This window comes from Antechinus flavipes, chromosome 6 (assembly GCF_016432865.1).
Source record: "Antechinus flavipes isolate AdamAnt ecotype Samford, QLD, Australia chromosome 6, AdamAnt_v2, whole genome shotgun sequence".
NCBI classification, from domain to species: domain Eukaryota; kingdom Metazoa; phylum Chordata; class Mammalia; order Dasyuromorphia; family Dasyuridae; genus Antechinus; species Antechinus flavipes.
Window position 1 is genome coordinate 144053149 of NC_067403.1, and position 26358 is coordinate 144079506.

General features: G+C 34.2%; 1 protein-coding gene across 2 annotated transcripts in view; it reads left to right on the forward strand.

Annotated features, from left to right (window-relative positions):
- Positions 1–26358, forward strand: part of GRID2 (glutamate ionotropic receptor delta type subunit 2) — a 1896723-nt gene that overhangs the window by 1358292 nt on the left and 512073 nt on the right. The window lies entirely within an intron of this gene.

The window sequence follows — 26358 nt, forward strand, 5'->3', positions numbered from 1 at the left end:
ACTAATGCTTCAATTGTCGCCTTAACCATGTTAAAGGAAAGTTCTGAAATAAAAATCAAATAAATTGATTAACTCTCAAAAAAAAATTCATAGTGATTTAGAGCATTTTTTCATATAACCAGAAATGACTTAGATTTCTTTGTCTGAAAATTGTTTCTTTATGTTCTTTGACCATTTATTAATTGAAGAATGGCTTGTAATCTTATAAATTTGAGTCACTTTTCTGTATATTTTAGAAATGAGACCTTTATCAGAGTCCTTGAATGTAAATTTTTTTCCCCAGTTTTCTACTTCCCTTGTAATCTTGGCTGCATTAGTTTTGTTTGTACAAAAACTTTTAGATTTAGTATAATAAAAGTTTTTTGGCCATAAATTCCTTCCTTTTTCACATGTCTGCAAGAGAGACTATCCCTTGTTCTCCCAATTTGCTTATAACATCACCCTTTCTGTCTAAATCATGAACTCATTCAAACTTATCTTGGTATAGGGTGTTAGATGTTGGTAAATTCCTAGTTTCTGCCATATTACTTTCCAATTTTCCTAGAAATTTTTGTCAAATAGTGAATTCTTATTCTAGAAGCCAGAGTCTGGGTTTATCAATGTAGCTATTAATTGTTGTATTTTGTGAATCTAACCTATTCCATTGAGCCATTATTCTATTTCTTAAGCAGTACTTCTCCCCATACTTTGAGAATTACTTACAAGCAGGATAAATTGGAGATAATCACAGAGAAAAAACATTAGCATTAAGAGGGATTGAGAAGATAGCAATTTAATTGGGACTTGAATAAAATCAAGGCAGGCAGTTAGTAGAGAAGAACATGGAGAGAATTACAAGCATGTGGGATATCCAATGAAATTAAATGAAGTTGAGAGAGAGAGTGTGTATATGTTGAGTGCAAAACAGCAAGGAGATATGTCACTTAATCAAAGAATATAGGGCAGCTAGGTAGTGCAATGAATAAAATACTGAGCTAGGAATCAGGAAGATTCATCTGGCCTCAGACACTTGCTAGTTGTGTCTACTAGCTAGGCAAGTCACTTAAAATGTTTGTCTTAGGTCTTTAAGGAGCTGGAGAAGAATGGCAAATCACTCTAGTATCTTTGCCAAGAGAACTGCCAAATGAGATCATGAAAAGCTGAACATAACTAAAAAGACTTAACTGCAATCAAAGAATATTTAATAAGGAGTAAAGTATAAGATGACTATAAATGTATGTGTAGGGAAATATGGTTTATAAATGGCTTTGAATGCCAAACAAAATTTTATATGTGATCCTGAAGGTGAATAGGAGAGACTGAAATTAAACAGGGGTATCATATGGCCAGACTTGAACTTTAGGAAAATAAATTTGACAGCTGAGTGGTAGATTAATTAGAGTAAAGATAGACTTGAGGTAGAAGACACGCAAGCATGCTATTGTAATTGTCCAGGTGTGAAGTGATGAGGGAACCAAAGTGATGGTATTAATAGAAAGGAAGGAAAATACAGGAGAGGTGTTGAGAAGGTAAAATCCATAAGTTTTGGCAACAGATTGTGTTGGGAGTGGAGGTGGGGAAGGAAGAGGTAGAGATTAAGAAGTAAAGCTTGAAACTTAGCTTGTATGCCTGGTTGAGTGGGAGATGCTCTAGAAAGCAATAGGAAAATTAGATAGTAAGATAGGTTTGAGAAAAATATAACGAATACAGATTTAAACATACTGGGTTCAAAATGTGTATAGCAAAGCTTCTTAAACTATTGAGCTTGCAACCCAAGATGGGATCACATAACTGAATGTGAGGGTCACAAAATAATTACTTATAAATATTTGATTTGCATACCTATTTTATAATCTTATATACCCAGGTAACTAAAAATTTTTGGGTACAAATAGAAAAACTTTAAGAAGCCCTGGTGTATAGAACTGAAATGTTCAGTAGGCAATTGAAGAGGTAAGACTCAGTCAAGAGTCTTTATGAGATAAACATAATAATTGAATCCAAAAAATTGACTTCATCATATAAAATAATATTAAGAGAAAAGAAAAAAGAGTGTAGGACAATGTCTTTGTGGAAACCTTTAGTTCATGAGTGTGACCTGGATTAAAATCCAGATAAACAGAATAAGGATAAGCAATTAGATTTGTAGGAAGAGAACTAGAATACAGTAGTGTCACTGAAACAGAAAGAAAATAATAAAATGAAGAGGGTCAAATGTAGAGTCAAGAAGAATGAGAAATGAGAAAAACTCATGTGATTTAGAAGAGATCATTGGTCACTTTCAAGAATGAATAGTTTCATTTCAAATCAGAATTATTTCAGTCAAATAATAAAATTGAAAGCCAAAAAATTAAAAAAAAACTGAGAAGAAAGGAAATATAAGCATTATCTGAAGGAGAAGAGAAAGGGAAAAGAAGAGATAAAGGTTTGCTAATGGTACTTTGCTGAGTGGGGTACTGAATTGAATAGGGAGATATAAAAGAATTGCCTTGTTAGTATGAGGGTCTTGTTTGCATTATGTAACAAAAATGTATTATGAATTTACTGACCCAATCAGCATAATTTCATGATTTTTTCCAGTTTTGTTCAGCATCACATGAGTGGGAGAAAAGACAGCAGATGGTGAGGATAATCCCAGGCTGAGGGTTGGCAGCAAGATCAGGAAAATAAATAAGAGGACAAGGGATTTAAGACTAAAGGTTAATGTAAAGTTGAATTGGCTGCTTAAGGGGTCAAGACGGGAAAGAGAAGAGAGTGTAGTCAGTAAAAGCGTAATAACCTATTGACAGGGCAATGGAGTATCCTGTACAAATGAACAGTAATAGGGGTGAATTAAGTTCAGGCTTGAATATAGAATACTTATTCTACCAGCCTGCATTTGTCTACTGAGATGAGAAATTTCATACTGGCTAGTCTTTGCTTCAGTAGGGAACCTGGACTCTGTGGTTGGCCATTTTAACATTTTCCTTACTTCTCTCCTGGAATCTTTTACACTCTTGAACTTCTATGCCATTTTCAGTCTGTAAATCCTCATGATAGGATAATCTCTAAATATCTCATGTGTCCCCTTCTGCACTATGGCTGATGGACAGAAGTGAAGAAAGGGGGGGAAATTCAGTAGATTTTGCCTAATATATACATTAGTGGTGGAAAACTTAAACTGGGCCCCCCATTGCTGTTCAGCAAGCTTTTTAAACTTAAACTATTCTCTCAGTTCCCTGTCTCTTTCCCCACAACAGCTGTTGGAATACTTCTCTACCAAATTCCTTCCCTACTCGTTCTTTTACTCCCCCATCCTTCCTAACAACAGATGGTAGAGCCTAATTCATTACAAAAATTGAATCCATCCTTTTTCTGTTCCTTTAACCTCAATTTTGCCATTTTCCAAGATTCTCATTTTTCATTATTATTATTCACTCATTCCTCCACTTTAGTCACAGGAGAAATAGTCCTGTTCCTGAATGAGGCTAATCCCACTTCACTTCAGTTTCAGCAATCATACCCTCTTTGTCATCATTGTCATTATTTTCTTTTTTACTCTTTTCTTCCTAAATACTTAGACATATATTCATGTTTTCTCTGTCCTGAGAAGCCAAGAGGTACAATAGATAAAAAGGCTGAAGTAAAGACAACTTAAATTAAAATCTTGGCTCAGAGATTTTCTTCCTTATACTATCAGTTCAAGTCCCCAAAATATTATACACATGAGTGTATTAATCCCAGTATCATTTGTCAGTACTTGCTAATGCTGTCTCAGTATTATCAATTCCATTAAGTAATTGCAGCCTGGACTCCTCAGTATCACTCATTCCATCCATTTCTATTTTTTTTTTTTGCCAAGGCCTATTGATTTTTACCATTATAATATTTCTTATATATTCCACTTTTTCTCCTTTGACACCACCACTATTCTAGTTCAGGCTCCCTATTGTTTTAGCATCAAGTACAAAAACCTTTCTTGGTTATTAAAATCCTTCAAAACCGAGCCCTTTCCTATATTTCAGTCTTCTTACATCTTCCTGCTACATTCTCTTTGATCCATCAATATTGACTTCCTGGCTATTCTATTAATAAGATATGCCCTCTCTTGGCTCTGAGAATTATCTCTGGCTGTCCCGCATGCCTGGATAATGCTCTTTCTTCTCAACTCTGCTTATTCACTTCATTGGCTATCTTTGTCTCAACTAAATCACATCTTTTTCACAAAGTATTTTCCAATATCTTTTAATTTTCTTTTCTCTCCCTTAATTTATTTATTATTTATCCTATAAATAATTTTCTTTAAATATATTTGTTGGACTGTTTCTGTCTTTTTTGCATCCTCAGTGTTTAGCACAGTGCCTCATATAGTAAGTACTTAATTTTAATGTTTCTTTATTTATTGAATTAGTGATTCTTCATCAATTTAACTTGCTAACATCAATTAGCTTTTACAGAGAGATATTTTTGAGAAAGTATAGCAAGAATACAAGTATAATATTTTTCTCCACAAAACCAGAGTCTCAATCTCTCTTCTATCACCTTTGTTCATGGGGAAAGTGGGCATGAAGTTAAAATAGTTGCTACAAAGCAGTTAGCATGACAACTTTACTTTACAAATGGAGCATGAATACTGGACAAGTTACTCTGTAATATCTTGGCTGTCCTCAGTCCACTGCCATGCTAGGTCAAGCTTATAGCTAAGTAAGATCTATATTTGCACCTCACTAGGCTTTCTTGCAGTCGAACTCTGGTATAGACTCCTGCTCTTGCACCTCTGGTGGCTTTCTCTTTTAATATGATCACAGGATCAGAACCATCTTTGATATACCTTTAACTAAGAGTAGGAAAGAACTATATGCAACATGAACAAAGCAGAAGCCATGACTACTATTTTCTAGTGACCTATTGTAACATCTCTCATAGTCTCAAGACCCCCTTCCCTGCCTAAAGATCCACAGTAGTTTGTACTCCTTGATCAAATGTAACCAGAAGGAAAGAAATTGATTTGTTCAATTAGTAATTTTGTTTGCATACTCAATTTTGTCTCAGTGGCTAATAAAAAGTTCTTCTTTATCCATAGTAAATGGATAGGAAATAATCATAAAGTACCTAAACAATCCAAGGTAGAGTCTAGAATTTTAAATAGAATCTTAAAATTTTAAATAGAATTTTAAATTTAGTCCCTTTGCAGGCTCACCAAACATCAATCAGGCAGAGTGTGTAGCACATGATTCTGGAAGTTTTGTTTTCATTGGACAGTTAACTTTTTCACATACACACACACACACACACACACATATATATATACATATATATATATATATACACTCATATCCATATCCACATGTACATATATGTGCACACATATGTTATTAAATTATTACATATATAATTGAATTATTGAACAAGTTGTGGTATGTGATTTTGAGGGAATATTATTGTGCTACAAGAAATGATGAGCTCCATTATTTTAGAAACACATGGAAAGACTTGCATGAATTAATGAAGAGTGAAATGAGCAGAATCAAGAGAACAATATGTATAGTAATAACAATATTGTTTTAAGAATAACTTTGAGTCAGTTATTTAGACTATTGTAAATACCCAAATTAATTATAAAGGATATATGAAGAAAGGTGCTTTTTGAATCCAAAGAAAAAACTGATGAATAGAAATATGTATATAATAATTTTACATATATATGTACATACATACATACACATTTATGTCTTATGATAGCCATCTCTAGGGTGGGTTGGCAAGAAGAATAAAGGGGAAAAATCTACATGATAACTTTATTAAATATTTAAGTGGAAAAGCAAGTCATTCATAATAGATTTGCAATTTCATGAGCAGTCATCTTTTTTTAATATGTTATGTCATTGAAATGCATGTTTTATTCCATAGAATAAAAATTGAATAAAATTTTAAAATAGCAGTTATCAGTCATTTTACAGCTAAAGAAACGGAGAACTAGAGGTAGTTTCTATTAGTACTGAGAACTAGAGGTAGTTTCTATTAGTACTGAGAACTAGAGGTGGTTTCTATTAGTACTCTATGCTAAAGAGAAAAAAGCATTTGTTTTGAAAGAGAGGAGTGTCTAGCAAACATCAATCTAGCAGGTGACTGACAATCAATAAATTATGAGAATTTTTTCCATCTTTCACTTTATCCTTGTGGTTTTCAAACCGTACTTATCTTTGATTCAGCAGTCTCTACTGGGTCTGCATCTCAAAGAGATCATAAAAAAGGGGAAAATGTACAAAAATGTTTGTAGCAGTTCTTTTTGTAGTGGGAAGGAACTGAAAATTGAGTGGATGCCCATTAGTTAAAGAATAGATGAATAAGTTATGGTATATGAATATGGAATATATTTTTGTTCTATAAAACAATCAATAGGATGATTTCAGAAAGGACTGGAGAGACTCACATGAACTGATCCTGAATGAAATGAGTAGAATCAAGAGAACATGGTAGAGGCAGAGCCAAGATGGCGGAGAAGACACACATGACTTTCTAAGCTCCTCTCATCCCTTCACAACCAATTATTAAATTCAGCCTCAAAAATAGTGCTTGACTGCTAAAATTCATGAAGAATAAAAGCACACAACGTACCCAGCTGAAGATAATCTGGAAGATTGCCAGGAAAGGTTTGTCCTGAGGGACCAGGAACAGACTAGCACAGTCAGCGAGAGACTAGCATCCTGAGCAGACCAGGGGCAAGGGTGATCTCTGTGGCTAGAGAAGTTATAGAGATGACTCTGCTATAGGCTAACTGTTCTGCCTTGATTACAAAGCAGTAAACCAGCAGAAAAATTAAAGTATAAAAGAGAGGGTCCTCTAAAAAACACCAGAACCTAACGAGATCTGGCCATAACCCCTCAAACCCAGAAGTGACTCAGGCAGACTGTAATGCAGCCCTGCAGCAACATCCTGCAGTTTGGGGCTTTTGCAGGGGCAGTTACAAATCTGCACGGCAGGGGGCACAGCCCGGGGCAGCTTCTAATTGGGGAGGGGGGGAGGCTCGGCCTGGGGCAATAGAACTTCCCCAGTGGACCGTGCTTCCTTGAGCAGGGACACTTCTGGTCCATGCAGGGCTCTTCTCTGCTTAACCACTAATACCCACAGCCCCACAGCAGGCTTTGGCTTGTGGTAGTGAAACTTTCACTGCTCAGCATCTAATCCCAGGGCAGTCATTAACCCATCCAGCAGGGTTCTTTGCAGGGCACTTTCCCAGCTCAGCCCTGCAGGCCTGAGTTACTTCCCTTTGGGGAACTCTTTCCCAGAGCACTCCAGTATCTCGCTGCTTTTTGTAGCTGGTTGGCAGGACAGCTACCCATCCATACACCTAACACTGCTCTGGAGAGGAAGCTGGTAACCTCCTGGCCCTGAAGGCAGACCCTACAGGCTTTAAAAAATTAGTAAAAAAAAATCAAAAGGATGATAGATACCTTCTATACAGAAAGAGAACAGCTTTTCAACCCTGAGGAGACTGACAGCAGACAGTCTCCAGACAATTGTTGGTCCCCAATACAAAAGGCCCTCGTAGAAGAGACTATTAAAAACCTTAAAAGAGAACTAGAAGAAAAATGGGGAAAGGAAAGAGAAGCTATGCAAGAGAGCAACAACTTCCTGAAATGTGAATTAGAAAAGGTAAAAAAAAAAACTCCCAAGAAGTGCAGGGACACAGAATTTGTGAATTGGAAAAAGAAAATAACTCACTTAAAAAACAACAACAACAACAACAACAACAACAACAAAAAAAAAAAAAAAAAAAAAAAAAAAAAACTAGTGAAATAGAAAAAAATTCCATGGAGCAAAACAACTCATTTAAAAACTCAATTGGACATATACGAAGAGAAGTAAAAAAAAAAAAGCTACTGAAGAAAATAACTCGCTAAAAATCAGAACTGAACAAATAGAAATGACTGATTCATTGAGACATCAAGAATCAGTCAAGCAAAACGAAAAAAAATGAAAGATTGGAAAAAAATGTCAAATATTTAATTGGAAAAACAACAGACCTGGAAAATAGATCTAGGAGAGAGGACCTGAGGATCATTGGACTACCTGAAAATTTTGATGAAAAAAAGACCCTAGATTCTATTATACAGGAAATCATCAAAGAGAACTGCCCAGAAGTAATAGAACTGGAAGGTAAAATAGACGTTGAAAGAATTCATCGAACACCTTCTGAAAAAGACCCTAAAATAAAAACTCCAAGGGATATTGTGGCCAAATTTTACAACTATCAGATTAAGGAAAAATATTACGAGCAGCTAGGAAAAAACAATTCAAATACTGAGGTGCCACAATAAGGGTCACTCAAGATCTGGCTGCCTCAAAATTAAAGGATCGAAGGGCTTGGAATCTGATATTCTGAAAGGCAAAAGAATTTGGATTGCAGCCAAGAACAAACTACCCAGCTAAGCTGAGCATTTTTTTTCATGGAAAAAGATGGACATTTAATGAAACAGAGGAATTTCATTTGTTTCTAAAGAAAAAACCAGATTTAAACAAAAAAAAAATTGATCTTCAACCACAGGACTCAAGAGAAGTAGGAAAAGGTAAAAGGAACTCTTGAGAAATGTATTTCTGTTGTGGATATACATAAAAACCAGATGTATAATTTGATTTTACTGATATAACATAAAAAAGGGGAAGTAGAAATGGAAAGTGGATAGTGTCAGAAAAAGAGAAAAGGAGATATAAAAAGAGAGAAACTACATCCCACAATGAGGCAAAGGAAACCTACCATATCTGAGGGAACTTAGAGAGGGGGAGGAACATTGTATGACTCTTACTCTCATCAGAGTTGGCTCAAAGAGGAAATAATTGAAATATTTGCATTACAGAGAATCTTCTCTCACCTCATTAAAAAGTGGGAGAGGAAAAGGAAAAAGGAAAAGATTAATAAGGGAAAGGTACAAGAAAGGGGAAGGGATTCAAAGGGAGGAGAGAGGGATCCTAAAGAGGGAGAGCTGCGTGATGCAAATGGGACCAATAAGTTTAATACTAGGGAAGAGGGTATGGGGGGCAAGAAAAAAAAGCATAATCTGGGGATATTAGGATGGCAGGAAATACAGAATTAGTCATTTTAACCGTAAATGTGAATGGGATGAACTCTCCCATAAAGAGGAGGTGGATAGCAGACTGGATCAAAAGCCAAAACCCTACAATATGCTGTTTACAGGAAACACATTTAAAACAGAGAGATAAGTTATTATAAAAAAAATTAAAAATAAATAAAAATAAAACAGGAATATACATACAGAGTAAAGGTAAAAGGCTAGGGCAGAATCTATTATGCTTCAGGTGAAGTCAAAAAAGCAGGGGTAGCCATCCAGATCAAGCAAAAGCAAAAATTGATCTAATCAAAAGAGATAAGGAAGGAAACTATATCTTGCTAAAGGGTACTATAGACAATGAAGCTTATCAATATTAAAACATATATGCACCAATGGTATAATATCTAACTTCCTAAAGGAGAAGTTAGAAGAGTTGCAAGAAGAAATAGACAGCAAAGTATAATAGCAGGAGATCTCAATTTTGCACTCTCAGATTTAGATAAATCAAATCACAAAACAAATAAGAAAGAAATTAAAGAGGTAAATAGAATATTAGAAAAATTAGATACGATAGATCTTTGGAGAAAGCTGAATGGTGACAGAAAGGAGTATACTTTCTTCTCAGCAGTTCATGGAACCTACACAAAAATTGACCATATATTAGGACATAAAGACCTCAAAATTAAATGCAGGAAGGCAGAAATAGTAAATATATTCTTTTCAGATCACAATGCAATAAAAACTACATTCAACAAAAAGTTAAGTGTAAATAGACTAAAAAGTAATTGGAAACTAAATAATCTCATCTTAAAGAATGATTGGGTGAAACAGCAAATTATAGACACAATTAATAATTTCACTGAAGATAATGACAATGATGAGACATCATACCAAACTTTGTGGGATGCAGCCAAAGCAGTAACAAGGGGAAATTTTATATCTTTAGAGGCTAATTTGAATAAAATAGAAAAAGAGAAGATCAATCAACTGTGCTTGGAACTTGAAAAGCTAGAAAAAAACCAAATTAAAAATCCCAATCAAATACTAAGCTTGAAATTCTAAAATTAAAAGGAGAAATTAATAATATCGACAGTAAAAAAGAACTATTGAATTAATAAATAAAACTAAGAGTTGTTTTTATGGAAAAACCAATAAAATAGATAAATCTTTGATAAATCTGATTAGAAAAAGGTGTTAGAAAACATCTTCACAGTTAAAGGTTCTGATAAAGACCTCATTTCCAAAATATATAGAGAATTGACTCTAATTTATAAGAAATCAAGCCATTCTCCAATTGATAAATGGTCAAAGGATATGAACAGACAATTTTCAGATGATGAAATTGAAACTATCTCCACTCATTTGAAAGAGTGTTCCAAATCACTATTGATCAGAGAAATGCAAATTAAGACAACTCTGAGATACTACTACACACCTGTCAGATTGGCTAAGATGACAGGAAAAAATAATGATGAATGTTGGAGGGGATGCAGGAAAACTGGGACACTGATGCATTGTTGGTGGAGTTGTGAATGAATCCAACCATTCTGGAGAGCAATCTGGAATTATGCCCAAAAAGTTGTCAAACTGTGCAGACCCTTTGTTTCAGCAGTGCTACTTCAGCTATAAGTGGGCTTATACCCTAAAGAGATACTAAAGAAGGGAAAGGCACCTGTATGTGCCAAAACTTTGTGGCAGCCCTGTTTGTAGTGGCTAGAAAGTGGAAAATGAATGGATCCCATCAGTTGGACAATGGTTGGGTAAATTGTGGTATATGAATGTTATGCAATATTATTGTTCTGTAAGAAATGACCAGCAGGATGAATACAAAGAGGCTTGGAGAGACTTACATGAACTGATGCTAATTGAAATGAGCAGAACCAGGAGATCATTATTTACCTCAACAACGATACTGTTTAAGGATGTATTCTGATGGAAGTGGATCTCTTCGATAAAGAGAGCCTTAATTGATCAAAGATGGACAGAAGCAGCTACACCCAGAGAAAGAACACTGGGAAATGAATATAAACTGCTTGCATTTTTGTTTTTCTTCCCGGGTTATTTATACCTTCTGAATTCTGAATTCCAATTCTCCCTGTGCAACAAGAAAACTGTTCGGTTCTGCACACATATATTGTATCTAGGATATACTGCAACCCATTCAACATGTAAAGGACTGCTTGCCATCCGGGGGAAGGGGTGGAGGGAGGGAGGGGAAAAATCGGAACAGAAGTGAATGCAAGGGATAATGCTGTAAAAAAAAATTACCCTGGCATGCGTTCTATCAATAAAAAGTTATTAAAAAAAAAGAAATAAAAAAAAAGAAATGAGCAGAACCAGGAGATCATTATATACTTCAACAACAATACTGTATGAGGATGTATTCTGATGGAAATGGAATTCTTCTGCAAAGAGAAGATCTAACTCAATTTCAATTGATTAATGATGGACAGAAGCAGCTACATCCAAAGAAAGAACACTGGGAAATGAATGTAAACTGTTTGCATTTTTGTTTTTTCTTCCCGGGTTATTTTTACCTTCTGAATCCAATCCTTCCTGTGCAACAAGAGAACTGTTTGGTTCTGCACACATATATTGTATCTAGGATATACTATGACATATTTAATATGTATAGGACTGCTTACTATCTGGGGGAGAAGGTAGAGGGAAGGAGGGATAAAGTCAGAACAGAAGTGAGTGCAAGGGATAATGTTGTAAAGAATTTTTTTTCAAAAAAAATTAACAAAAGAAAAAAAAGAGAGAGAACATGATACACAACAAGAAGAATATGTGATGAACTTCTCTGACAGAGCTGACTCTTGAACAATGAGGTGACTCAAGCTAATTCCAATACATTTGTAAGGGAGAGAACCATCTGTATCCAGAGAGAGAACTGTGGGAATTGAATGTAACTTACAACATAGTATTTTCATCTTTTTTGATGTTGTATATTTGTTTTTTACTTTCTCATTTTTTCCCTTTTTGATCTGACTTTTCTTGTGCAGCATGATAAATGTGGAAATTATATATATATATATATATATATATATATATATATATATATATATATATATATAGAAGAATTGCACGTGTTTAACATAATATTTTTTGAATTACTTGCTGTCTAGGGAAGGGAAGGTGAGGGAAGGAAGGGAGACAAATTTGGAACCCAAGGATTTTCAAGGGTGAGTGGTGAAGGGTGAAAATACCTTTGCATGTATTTTCAAAATAAAAAAAGCTATTAAAAAAAAACTTAATTCATCCTTGTTCCACTCATTTTAAAATTTGGGAGAAAGTTTATAGATCATCTTGCCAATCATATAATCTAGAAGGACCTCAAAACTTAGCTAGTCCAATTCCTTCTTTTTATAGATGAGGAAACTAAGTTGCAGAGATAGATAATACTTTTCCCAAAATCTTACAGGTAATAAGATTAAAAGTCTTCTGGTCTAAAGCCAGCAAGTACTCTTTCCTTTAGACCACTTCCTCTTTTAATCTAAATGTTTTTCTAGTGTTATTATTGGTTTCATTTTTCTAAATAATTGAAATTTTATAAGAGAAAATCATCTTGACAGCTTTTTAGTACTTCAGTGCAACAGAGATTTCAATACATTGGGAAAAGCTTTAGATAAATATCAGAACTCTAGCACACAATTTCACAAAATCCCCAAGCTCCTCTAGTGGAAGAGACTATTCAAAGTAAGGAATATGAAATAAAAATCAAGTTTTCAAAGAAAAAGGCCAATACTTTTGGCAGCAGCTCTGCTTATATGGCTACTCTCCTTTTCTTCTCCCATTCCCCATCGACTAATTCAGTGATCATATGGTTAATATAGACTTGTGGGAGTGAAAAGGACAGTGTAAATAATAAATTCCTGTAATTGTCCCATATTCACCTTCAAACAAATGGCACTCCAAAACAAATCTTGGAAAAGCAGAGCCAGTAAAAAGATAGAACAAAACAGATTTTCGTCCAAGGAATTCGGAAGATTAGCAAGAAAAGTATGTCCTGCTTGGCTAAAAGTAGAGCCCAGCCCAGTACAAGACAGACAATGTTCCAGCAAGCCAGCAGCAAGCCCAACCTCAGTAAACAAGTGGGAAATCCTGAGTCCCAATGTGATGGAGTAACATCAGTCCAGGACCAAGTAAACAACTAGTTACTGCAGTCTTTGGCTCAAAAAGCCTGAGAAAGAGCCCCTTTTATCATGAGAGCAGAGTTAAAATATAAAAGTAAGGAAAAAGGCCAGAAAAGATGAGCAAAACAAAAGAACCTGACCATATAAAGTTATTATAGTATCAGGAAAGATTAAAACAAAAACTCAGAAAAGAACAATAATGCTATAGCACTTAAAAGAAAAATGGGAAATGATCTCAAACCCAGAAAGAAGAGTCTGAAAGAGCTTAAAAATCACATGAGAGGTAGAAGAAGAAAATGGTAAAAAAAAAAATGAGTGATACAAAAGAATTATGGGGAAAAAAAAGAGGCAACATCTTGGGGGAAAAAAACTACTTAAAAATAGACTTGGACAAACAAAAAAGAACTCTATTCATTGTCCCATCTAGCTGCTCCTTTTTATATTTTTCTAATTCCACCAATTCATAATTTCCTATATCAGAGCAACGGATTAACATTATACTTATTAGTTATTTTAAATTAGACTATTTTAATTAGTCTAAAATAATACTGATTAACATGATAGAAATTTTAGTTTCCCCAATTTTCTCTTTTGATTAAATCTATTTTAACCTTATTTTTGTCTGAGATCATGATTATTACTCCTGCATTTTGACATAAATTCTATTATTTCTCTTTACTTTTTTTATGTGTATTTCTTATTTCCTATTCCTGCTAATTCCTCTGCTTTGCTTTTACCCACCACCTTGCCTTCCTATGCTATATATATATATATATAAAATAGCTTTTTATTGACAGAACATATACATGGGTAGTTTTTCAAAAATCTCCCTTGCAATCACTTTTGTTCTAAATTTTTCCTTTCTTCCCTCCACCCCCTAATATTGAACCAGCCCTGCATTCCTGGTATAAATCCTACTTGATCGTGGGGTATTATCCTGGGAATGATTTTCTGTAGTCTTTTTGCTAATATCTTATTTAAGATTTTAGCATCAATATTCATTAGGGAGATTGGTCTATAGTTTTTTTTTCTATTTTCAGTACCATGTCTGTGTCATAAAAGGAATTTGGTAGGACTCCTTCAATCCCTATTTTTTTCAAATAGTTTATATAGCATTAGAGTTAATTGTTCTTTAAATGTTTCATAGAATTTATATGCAAATCCATCTGGTCCTGTGAATGTTTTCTTAGGGAATTGTTTAGTAGCTTGTTCTATTTATTTTTCTAAAATGGGACTGTTTAACCAATTTACTTATTCCTCTGTTAATGTGGGTAAGCTGTATTTCTGAAGGTATTCATCTATTTCATTTAAGTTATCAAATTAATTGGCATAAAGTTGGGCAAAGTAACTCCTAATTATTGCTGTAATTTTCTCATCATTAGTGGCAAGTTTTTCCTTTTCATTTTTAAGACTAACAATTTGATTTTCCTCTGACCTTTTTCTAATCAAATTTACCAAGAGTTTATGTATTTGTTTGTTTTTTCATATAACCAACTCTTTTTTTAAATTTTTAATTCAATAGCCTTTTTTTTAGTTTCAATTTTATTAATCGCTCCTTTTACTTTTAGAATTTCAAGTTCAGTGTTTGACTGGGGTGGTGGAGTTAATTTTCTCCTTTTCTAGCTTTTTTCATTGCAAGTCCAATTCATTGACTTTCTCTTTCTTTATTTTATGCAAATAGGCTTCTAGAGATATAAAATTTCCCCTTATTACCACTTTGGCTGCATCCCACACATTTTGGTATGACGTCTCATTACTGTCATCCTCTTGGGTGAGATTATTAATTGTATCTATGATTTGCTGTTTCACCTCATCATTCTTTAGGATGAGATTATTTAGTTTCCAATTACTTTTTGGTCTATTTTTCCCTGTTTTTTTTTAATTGAAGATAATTTTCACTGCATTGTGGTCTGAAAAGGATGCATTTACTATTTCTGCCTTTCTGCATTTGAATTTGAGCTCTATATGTCCTAATATATTGTCAGTTTTTGTATAGATTTCATTAGATGCCAAAAAGAAAGCGTACTCCTTTCTGTCTTCATTTAGTTTTCGCCAAAGATCTATCATACCTAACTTTTTTTAGTATTCTATTTGCCTCTTTGACTTCTTTCTTATTTATTTTGTCTTTTGATTTATCTAGTTCTGAGAGTGGAGGGTTGAGATCTCTCACTATTATAATTTTGGTGTCTATTTCTTCTTGCAGTGCTTTTAATTTCTTTAGGAATTTAGATTCTACACCATTTGGTGCATATATGTTTAATATTGATATTACTTCATTATCTATGCTACCCTTTAGCAAGATATAGTGTCCTTCCTTATCTCTTTTAATTAAATCAATTTTTGTTTTTGCTTGATCTGAGATCAGGATGGTTACCCCTACTTTTTTGACTTCATCTGAAGCATAGTAGATTTTGCTCCAACCTTGTACCTTTACTCTGCATGTATCTCTCTGTTTCAGGTGTGTTTTCTATAAACAACATATGCTGTAAATAACATATTCTGTAAACAACATATTGTAGGATTCTGGCTTTTAATCCATTCTGCTAACTGCTTCCTCTTTATGGGGGAGTTTACCCCTTTCATATTTTTGGTTAAAATGACCAATTCTGTATTACTTGCCATCTTGTTAACCCCAGCTTATGCTTTTCTCCTTTGCTTCTCCCTTTCCTCTTGCCCTAGTATTAAACTTTTGAGCACCACTTGCCTCATGCAGCCCTTCCTCTTTAGGATCCCTCCCCCATCTTAGAGACCCTGCCCTTTTTTATGCCCTTTCTTTACAATTTCTGTATTTCCTTCTATTTAACTTACTCCTTCCTTTTTCACTTTTCCCTTCCCACTTTTCAATGAGGTGGGAGAAGTTTGTCTGTAAATCAAATATGTTTAATATTTTTTTCTTTCAGCCAATTCTGATATAAAATACACACTATGTTTGTTTCCCTCCCTTCTTTCCCTCAGATGTATTAGGTTTCCTTTGCCTCTTCATGAGATATAGTATCTCCACTTTACCTTTTTTCCAGTACAATTTCCTTTCCACCTGTAGCTTTTTTTAATATATATTATTACAGTGAAACCAAATTATGCATGTATTCTTTGAATATACTCATAACAGAAATATAGTTCCCAAGATTTCTTTTTCCCTTTTCATGTTTCTCTTGAGTCCTATATTTGGAGGTCAAACTTTTTGTTTAGTTCTGGTTTTTTTCCTCAAAAATAGATGGAATTCCCCCATTTCATTGAATGTCCATCTTCTTCTCTGGGAAAAAATGTTCATTTTTGGCTGGTAAGTTATTCTTGGCTGCATAGCAAGTTCCTTAGCCTTTCAGTATATCAGATTCCAGGCCCTTTGATCTTTTAATGTGGAAGCTGCTAGATCCTGGGTAATCCTTATTGTGGCTTCTCAGTATTTAAATTGTTTTTTTCTAGCTGCTTGTAGTATTTTTTCCTTGATCTGATAGTTTTGGAATTTATCCATAATATTTCCTGGAGTTTTAATTTTGGGTAGGTGAATGATGAATTCTTTTCATTGAAAAGAATTTTGCCCTCTGTTTCTCTAACATCTGGGCAGTTCTCTTTGATGATTTCCTGAAAAATAGTATCTAGGCTTTTTTTTCCATCATAATTTTCAGGAACTCCAATAATTCTCAGATTATCTCTCATACCCGTGTTTTCCCGATAATAAGACACTGTCATTATTTTTTTTTTGACAGAAAAACACCAGAGGGCTTATTTTCAGGGGAGGGCTTATTTTAATGAACATTGACAGCAATTTTAATAAACAGGTAAATGTGAACCAAAAAAAGTACCTTTGTTCAATAATGATCCTGTCATCTTCTTCAACAACATCGTCATAAGTGTCCATACCATGAATTCCGTCCTGGATGTCTTACGCCTCTATTTCCTTCAGAAGAAGTGGACCCAATCTGTCATGTCCAGCAATATAGCTCTCTAAATGAACATGTCTTGTCCAGGTAACCTGCTCGTAGTGGCTTGGTGACACAGCTGTCAGTAATTTTATCCCATGACTTCTTCACCCAAGTCATGACTTCTTGCAGACAGGGCTTCACAAAGTTTCCACGCTGATTTCTTTCCATTCTATTTTCAATGTAGTCATTGACTTCCATGCGCAAATGGTCCTTGAATGGCTTGTTTATTGCAATATCAAGGGTCTGGAGATAGGCAGTCATTCCTGCAGGCATCATTACTTGATTTCTTCTTCTCTCTGCAAGGAAGTTCTTCATTTCTTTAGCGCAGTAAGTGCTGGCTGAATCCCAGATTATCAGACCTCTTTGGTTACCTCGCATAACAAGTGGCAGCATTAAATCAACCCACTTTCTTATAACATCTTGTGTACACCGGGCTTTTTTGGTTTCAAGAACGTAAATGCCTGATACACGTTCAATCTTATCCTTCTTGCCATTACTGATGATTAGAGGTGTGGCTTTCTTTCCATCCAAACGAATTGCCAAAACACAGGTGACCCGTGCAGACAGAATAATAAAATTATGACCATCAGTCCTTCTTTTCACTCCATCATGCCCCTCAATAATGTTTTAACCCCATCATGCTCCCTGAGTGTTCCTTCTATCCTCCATGATGCTCCCTGAGTTCTTCTTTTATCCTCCATCATGCCCCCTGAGTTCTTCTTTTATCCTCCATCATGCCCCCTCACTCCTGCTTACATACCAGGTTTTTATGTTGTTCTGCCTCAGCTCTCCTCCGTGGCACTGCTCTCAATGGTGCCAGCAAGCAAATCACTGGGGAAGAACAGGATGACACGCTCACTGCTGCAGCTCTGATTGGATGCAGCTCAGGGCATGGTGTACGTTTCACCCAGGGGGAGGAGGGGGGAAGGGGGACAGTGCATACAGAGAGTACTGTAATGTAGCATGTAGCACAGGGGATCACCTTCACTACAGTAGCAATCTCAATAGGGCTTATTTTCAGGGGAGGGCTTACTTTAGAGGAATCTTACACAGTAAGGGGAGGGCTTATTTTCGGGATAGGTCTTATTATTGGGGAAACACGGTAGATATGTTTTCCAGGTCTATTGTTTTCCCAAGTAAGTATTTAACATTTTTTCAGTTTTTTTCCTTTTTTCTTTTTTTTTTTTTTTGGTTTTGCTTGAATGATTCTTGATGTCTCCTCAAGTCATTCTGATTTTTAATGAATTATTTTCTTTATTTACTTTTTTAAAAATTTCTTTTTATAATTGTCCAATTGAATTTTAAAATGAGTTGTTTTTTTCTATGAGATTTTTTTTTCCATTTCACCAACTTTATTTTTTAGAGAGCTATTTTCCTTTTCCAATTCACTAATTCTGTTCTTCAGGGAGTTGATTTCTTTATCCACTGTATATTTTAATGAGTAGGATGACTTATCCAGAACCTCTTGCCAAGATTCCCTTTCCTTTCCCCATTTTTCTTCTAGCTCTCTTGTAAGGGCCTTTTTAATTTCTTCTATGAGAACTTTGTGTTGTGGGTATTAGATCATATCCCCCTTTGGAGTTTCATTGAGAGACAAACTGTTTTTAATCTCCTCAGGGTTTGAAGTCTGCTCTCTATCACTATAGAAGTTATCTATAATAGAGCCCGCTTTAACTTTTTACTCATTTTGACAAAAAAAGAAACAAAAAAAAAACCTGACTGCATCTGCTTTTGGAGCAGAATGGTATTACCAAATTTCCTCTACAAAAAACAGGAAGTAGCAGTGATGCAGCAGTGGGACAGCAATGGCTGTGCTGCATCTGCACAGTGGTTGCACCCTGAGAGCCTGCTGAGTCACTCTGGGTGCTGGGTAGGTGTGGCCAGGTCCTAAGAGACCCTAGCTTTTTGGGGTTATAGTCTTTACTTCTGTGTTTATAGTTTCTCTGCTGATCTACTGGCTTGCTGCCAGGGCAAAGTAGCTCACACTGTGGTAAAGTTCTCCCTGCATATTTTCCATTGGCTAAGACTACACCCCATCCCCCTCTGGTCTGTTCAGTGTGGGCTACCTTTTGTGCTCTCACTGTCTGCCTGAGGCCTGCGCCTGGCCTAATTGGCCCCATCCGCTAGCAAAAACAGACCTTTTCTGGCAAATTTCAAGAATATCTTCTGTTGGTAATGTGTAGTACTCCCAATATTCATGTTTGTTTTTTTTTTTCAGTCAAGCACTAATTCCAAGATCACTTCATGAAAGTAGTCTGAGAGGAAGGAAGACCTTAGATAGATGTTTTTTGTCTCTGAACTATCTTGGCTCTGACCTCCTATGCTTAATCTAACCCTGAGGATCCACCGCTTTTCCTCTCACCCCATTTTTCACCTTGTTTGAATTTAGAATTTAGAAGACTTTTTATAGCTAACAGATATATATGTTGTTCCCTCTTTATTTAATTCCTGTTAATCTTCATACCTTATCCCATTTTCATTAATTTACATACCCTTCTCCCCATACTCCTTCACCTTCTTACTTCTTTATTATTATAGGAGAATTTTTTACTTCTAAATGTATATATTCTCTTTTTAATCCAGATCTTATGTAAGTATGGTTCCCTCTAAAAATCCCTTCTTTATATTGTTTCTTCCCTCCCTATGCTCTCTTTCTTCCCTATCCTCTCTTTCTTCCCTATCCTCTCTTCCTCTTTATTTCTTTCTGAATTTAGACTTTTAAACCCTTCCAAATATATATATGTATGTATATATTTGGAATATATATGTGTATATATTTGGAATATGTGTGTGTGTGTATTTGGAATATATATATATATATAGTTCCATCTTTAACCTATTCTTGATGATATTATGATTCAAAAACTACCAGTCCTCCTCCTTCCCCATGTAATTCCTTTGTATAAGACCTTTCTCTTAATCTCTTTTGTAAAAGATAATTACTCTTTTCCTACATGCTTTTGTTTTTGATAATAATAACATACTTAGTTCCATCACAATCTTTTTTTTGAACTACACAATACCCAGTGACAATCTTAGACATACGGTTTACAATGTCATGTATAAAAATTAACACTTTGTCTTTACTGTATCCTTTATAATTATTCTTTGATGTTTACTCATATTTCTCTTGAATTTTGCATGTCAAATTTTCTATTGAGTTCAGATTTTCTTGCAATGAAATCCTGAAAGTGAAACACTTTTATGTGATTAAAAAAATAATAATACAAACTTATTTTGAGTTTTTCTTTTCTCTGGAAGTATTCCAAAATAAAAGAAAAGGCATCTGTATCACTCATTCATAAATACACACACACATACACACACACACACACACACACACATATATGTATTTGTACACACATGTATACATGTACATGTGTGTATAAATATATGTACACACACAATATAGATATATAGTATAATATCTAAGATAAAGAGGATGATCCTCAGGACAGAATATAATGTTTGATCATTAAAATAAATTGCTGAGCTAATTTAGATTCAAGTTTTTACTAATTATATTATAAATATATCTAATAAAATTCAAGTTCAAATCTTTAAAATGTTATGAATTGTTGATATAACATTGAATAATCTGATCTCTTGGAAATATTTAGACTTTTAAAGGGGATCAGGATGTCTAGGCTCTCTGAAAATCACTGTAGGCTTCCTGATAGTTTTCTTTCAGTTATAGTGAGTAGATAGCTGACACTCCAATTCCATTAAGTTCCTAACAGTCTGATTAGTTTTTATTATTTATATTCATTGTTTAACATGTGCTTGGAATATATATATATATATATATATAATTATATATTTCCATCTTTAACCTATTCTTGATGATATTACAATTCAAAAACTACCAGGCCTCCTCCTGGTTACTCAGGACTTCCCCACAGGACTAGGTAGTTGCAACATCATATTTGAAATCCTGGCTCCAAGGTTGCCATGGTTTAAATTGCTGGATTTAATTGGGATTTTTGGCATCGAAGTTTGAGAAGGACAAATAGAACAAAAGAGAAATAAATCTAAGTCCAAGAAAATTTTCAGACACAAAGAGCAAGAGAGGGAGGGGAAGTCCAGTCCTCATCACTGATACAATTAATGACACTTGAATTGTAGGTTAATTATGATCTTCACCCTATGGAAGTAGTAAGAAAGAAACTGTCATTCATTGTCCAATTTTAAAGCTTCAGGGAAGCAAGGTAACTTCACATTAGATTATGTGGACATATGCACAGCAGTCCCCTTTTTCACTAAATTGTGCTAAATGAAGCTAGTTGATTTTTTTTCCTAATAAGAAATAATTTGTTTCAGCAAGAATGAATAGAGAATATTGAATCTCTGTTCCTAAAATACAAGAACACAATAATAAAATTTGATAAGCAAAAGATGCACATACAACAAAAGTACTCAGTTCAGTCATTCGTCATTAAATTAATAGCTGATAAAAAAAAAGCTGATAAAAATGTCATTAGATATATCTAACATGGAGGTAGTAATGAAAGATTCACCATAGCTTCAGGTCATTTCAGATTAAACTGTTTAGTTTGTTTGCTTTTGTTTTGGCTTAGCTTGGTTTAGTAACAGATCATTAAGTGGTAGCTTAATTTTATAGATTCTGAACTGATTGAATAGCTGAAACCAAGGGGTAGTCATTAATGGTTCATCATGATCTTTAAAGATTGTTTCCAATAAAGTGCCTGTAAGATCTGCATTGATCTTTTGCTATTTAAAAATTTTTATCAACAATTTATCAAAATTGCTAATGGCACCAACCTGGAAGGTAGGGATGGAGTTTAAATTCAAAAAGGACCAACTGAAATATTAGATCGTTAAATATGCTAAAATGTAATAAGGACAAATGTAGCTTTACACTGTGCATGTGTGTATACATATTGACTTCACAATTATAAGATCAGTTGATCATAGCTAGATATTTATTTCTTCTGAAAGATGACTTGATATCTACCAGAAAGTGGACTGTAATCCCAATGAGTTAAATAGATGATTTATTAGAAAAGAAGAGTACATACCATTTCAAGATATATTAAAAGGGGCAAAGATTCCAGGAATAAAGTTTCACTGTACTCTACCCTAGTCAATCAATGGCTGATATATGTGGAGTATCATGTGCCATTCTAGTCAATTTATTCTAGAAAAAATCTTGATAAGCTAGGATAATGTTTACAGGAAGGCCATCATGATGATCATAAAACATCTGAGTTCCTACAATATGACAGTCAATTGAAAGTGCTAGGGATGTTTCATCTGGAGAAGAAAAGAAAAGACTCAAGAGGGACATGAAAACTGTGTTCTTGTCATTGAAAGGCTGTCATGTGGAAGACATATTAGGTTTGTTTCTTTTGCACTCACAGGGCAAAACTAGGAAGAATGGATAGGAATTGTCATGAGTTACACTGAAGATTGATATAAGGAAAAAACTGCCTAATAATAAGAATTGTATTAAAAAAAAAAAAAGATTTTCAAGGCTTCCTTGAAAAATGGTGAATTCGAAATAAAATGCTTAAAACCACAAAAACAGGACACTTCCAAGGGTGGAGTTAAGATGGCAGAGAGGACACATGTTTCTTTCTGACCCTCTTCTACAATCCTCTGACCAATTAGCAGATCTAGCGTCTGAATTAGCTCGGGACTAATAGAATCCACAAATATTGCAAGTGTAAAAAATGATCAGCAGAAAATAATTTCAAAGATTGCCAGAAAAGGTCTGTTTTAATTGGGAATGGTGAGAGGCAGGGCAAGCACAAGCAGGCTGAGCGCAGATAACAGTGCAGAGTTCCAAGGTGGGTACAGACTCTGCCTGGAGGAGAATTGATGGGGAGGAATCTACAGCAGCAGCATTGACTACTCTGTTCTGTCTAGAAGCCAGTAGATCAACAGAGAAGATATAAAACATCAAACACAAAAACAAAAAATAAATAGTGAACACCCAAAAAAAACAGGGGAAAAAAAGCCCACCACTATGCCTACCCATTCTTGAGAATGAGTCAGCACAACCCAGCGCAACCACAGCCACTTACAGAGGAAGTTGCCACTGTTATAGGAAGCTTGGAAAACCTCCCCTGCCCTAAAAGCATACCTTAACATTAAAAAAAAATAGCATAAAAGCAAAGAGAGTTGTGAAAATAAACAGTTTTTATGGTGAAAGAAAAGACCAGATTTCAAACCCTGCAGAGACTAAAACCAGATCATCTCTAGATGAAACCCCCCAAAAATGCAGAAAGAAAACAACTCCTACAAAAACAGAATTTGTGAAACAGAAAAAGAAAATAATTACTTAAAAACAAAATTTGTGAAATGGAAAAAGAAAATAACTCCTTAAAAAAAGAAAAAGAATTTTTGAAGTGGAAAAATATCCCATGGAACAAAACAACTCATTTAAAAATTCAATTGGACAAATACAAAAAGAAGTAAAAAATTTATGAGGAAAATAATTCACTAAAAATCAGAACTGAACAAATGGAAATGAATGACACAATGAGAAAACAAGAATCAGTCAAGCAAAACCAAAAAAAAAAAAAAGAAAAGAAAAGAAAAGAAAAGAAAAGAAAAGAAAAGAAAAGAAAAGAAAAGAAAAAATAGAAAAAATGTAAAATACCTAATTGGGAAGACAACTGACCTGGAAAATAGATCTAAGAGAGACAATAAGGATTATTGGGCTCCCTGAAAAATATGATTAAAAAAAGAGCCTAGACATTATTTTTCAGGAAATCATCAAAGAGACTGCCCTGAAGTCATAAAATCAGAAGGTAAAATTGAAACCATTGAGAGAATTCACCAAACATCTCCTGAAAGAGACCCCAAAATTAAAACCCCAAAGAATATTGTGGCTAAATTGCAGAACTATCATATCAAGGAAAAAATATTACAAGCTGCCAGGGAAAAAAAAAAAAAAAAAAAAAAAAAAAACCTCAAATACCAAGGAGCCTTGATAAGGATTATCCAGAACTTAGCAGCTTCCACTTTAAAGGCTCAAAGGGCCTGGAATTGAGTATTCCAAAAGGCGAAGGAAACTTGGTATGCTGCCAAGAATAAATTATCCTTCTAAGCTGAGCATTTTCTTTCAAGGAAGAAGATGGATATTCAATGAAACAGGTGAATTCTATTTAATTCTGATGAAAAGACCAGAGCTAAACAAAACATTTGACCTCCAAATATAGAACTCAAGAGAAGCATGAAAAGGTAAAAGGAAAAGAAATCTTGAGAATTGTATTTCTGTTATGAGTACATAGAGAGTGCATGCATAATCTGATTTTACAGTTATAAGAAAGGAACTAGAGGTGGAAAAGGGATTGCACTAGGGAAAAAAAGAAAAAGTGGAGGTAAAATTTAGGGAAATTACATCTCAGGAAGAGGCAAAGGAAACCTATTACATTAGAGGGAAAGAAAGGAGTGTGATGAACATTGTGTGAATCTTACTCTCATCAGATTTGGCTCAAAGAAATAATATTAAACATATTTGGTTTCATGGAAACTTTTCTCACATTATAAAAAAGTGGGAGAAAAGGGGGAAAAGATAAGGGGTAGGATAAATTGAAGGGAAAACAGAAATAATAGGGGGAAAGTTCCATAAAGGGGGAGGACTGCTTGAGGCAAGTAAAGATTTCTATCTCTAGATGCTTAGTAGCATAAAATAGAGAAAGAGAAGATCAATGAATTGGGCTTGCAACTAAGAAAAGCTAGAAAAAGGACAAATTAACCCCCCAATCTAATTGGCAAACTTGAAATTCTAAAAATAAAAGGAGAGATCAATAAAATTGAAAGTTAAAAAAAAAACTATTGAATTAATAAATAAAACTAAGATTTGGTTTTATGCAAAAATAAACAAAATAAACCTTTAGTTAATTTGATTATAAAAAGGGAAAATTAAATTATTACTCTTAAAAATGAAAATGGAAAAATTTCCACCAATGAAAAGGAAATTAGAGCAATAATCCGGAGTTACTTTGCCCAACTTTATGCCAATAAATTTGACAACCTAAGTGACATGGAGGAATACCTACCAAAATATAGATTGCCCAGGTTAACAGAAGAGGAATTGAATGCTTAAATAGTCCCATTTTAGAAAAAGAAATAGAACAAGCTATTAATCAACTCCATAAGAAAAAAAAAAGCCATACCAGGACCAAATAGATTTACATCTATCAAAAATATCAAAAATTTAAAGAACAATTAACTCCAACACTATATAAACTATTTGAAAAATAGGGAAAGATGGACTCATGCCAAATTCATTTTATGACATAGACATGCTACTGATACCTAAACCAGTTAGGGTGAAAACAAAGAAAAAAAATGATAAACCAATCTCCCTAATAAATAAATGATGCAAAAATCTTAAACAAAATATTAGCAAAGAGATTACAAAAAATCATTCCCCACAACCAAGTAGTATTTATACCAGGAATTCAGGGTTGGTTCAATGTTAGGAAAACAGTATAATTGACTGTATCCATAACCAAATTGACAAAAACCATATGATTATCTCAACAGATGCAGAAAGAGCATTTGATAAAATCCAACATTCAATCCTATTAAAAACACTAGAGAGTATATAAATAAATGGGCTTTTCTTTAAAACAGTCAGTAGCATCTATTTACAATCATCAGCAAACATCATATGTAATGGGGATAAACTGGAACCATTTCAAATAAGATCAGGGATAAAACAAGGTTGCCATCTATGACCATTACAATTCAATATTGTATTAGAAATGCTATCTTTGGCAATAAGAATTGAGAAAGAGATTAAAGGAATTAGAGGAGGTAGTGAGGAAACCAATTATCACTCTTCGCAGCTATGATGGTATACTTAGAGAAACCTGGAGAATAAAATAAAAAAATAACTATCAGAAGTAGTGCACAACTTTAGCAAAATTTCACAAAATAAATCCACATAAATCATCAATGTTTTATGCATCACTAACAAAATCGAACAGCAAGAGTTACAAAGGGAAATTCCATTTAATATAAATGTCGATAATATAAAATATTTGGGAATCTGTGAAGGAAGTGTCAGGAACCATATGCACTAAACTACAAAACACTTTCCACACAAATAAAGTCAAATTTAAGCAATTGGAAAATTATCAAGTGCTCTTGGATAGGCTGAGCAAATATAATAAAGATGACAATACTACCTAAACTAATCTATTTATTTAGTGCTATGCCAATGAAAATCCCAAGAAGCTATGTTACTAACCTAGAAAAAATAACAAGAAAATAAATCTGGAAGAACAAAAG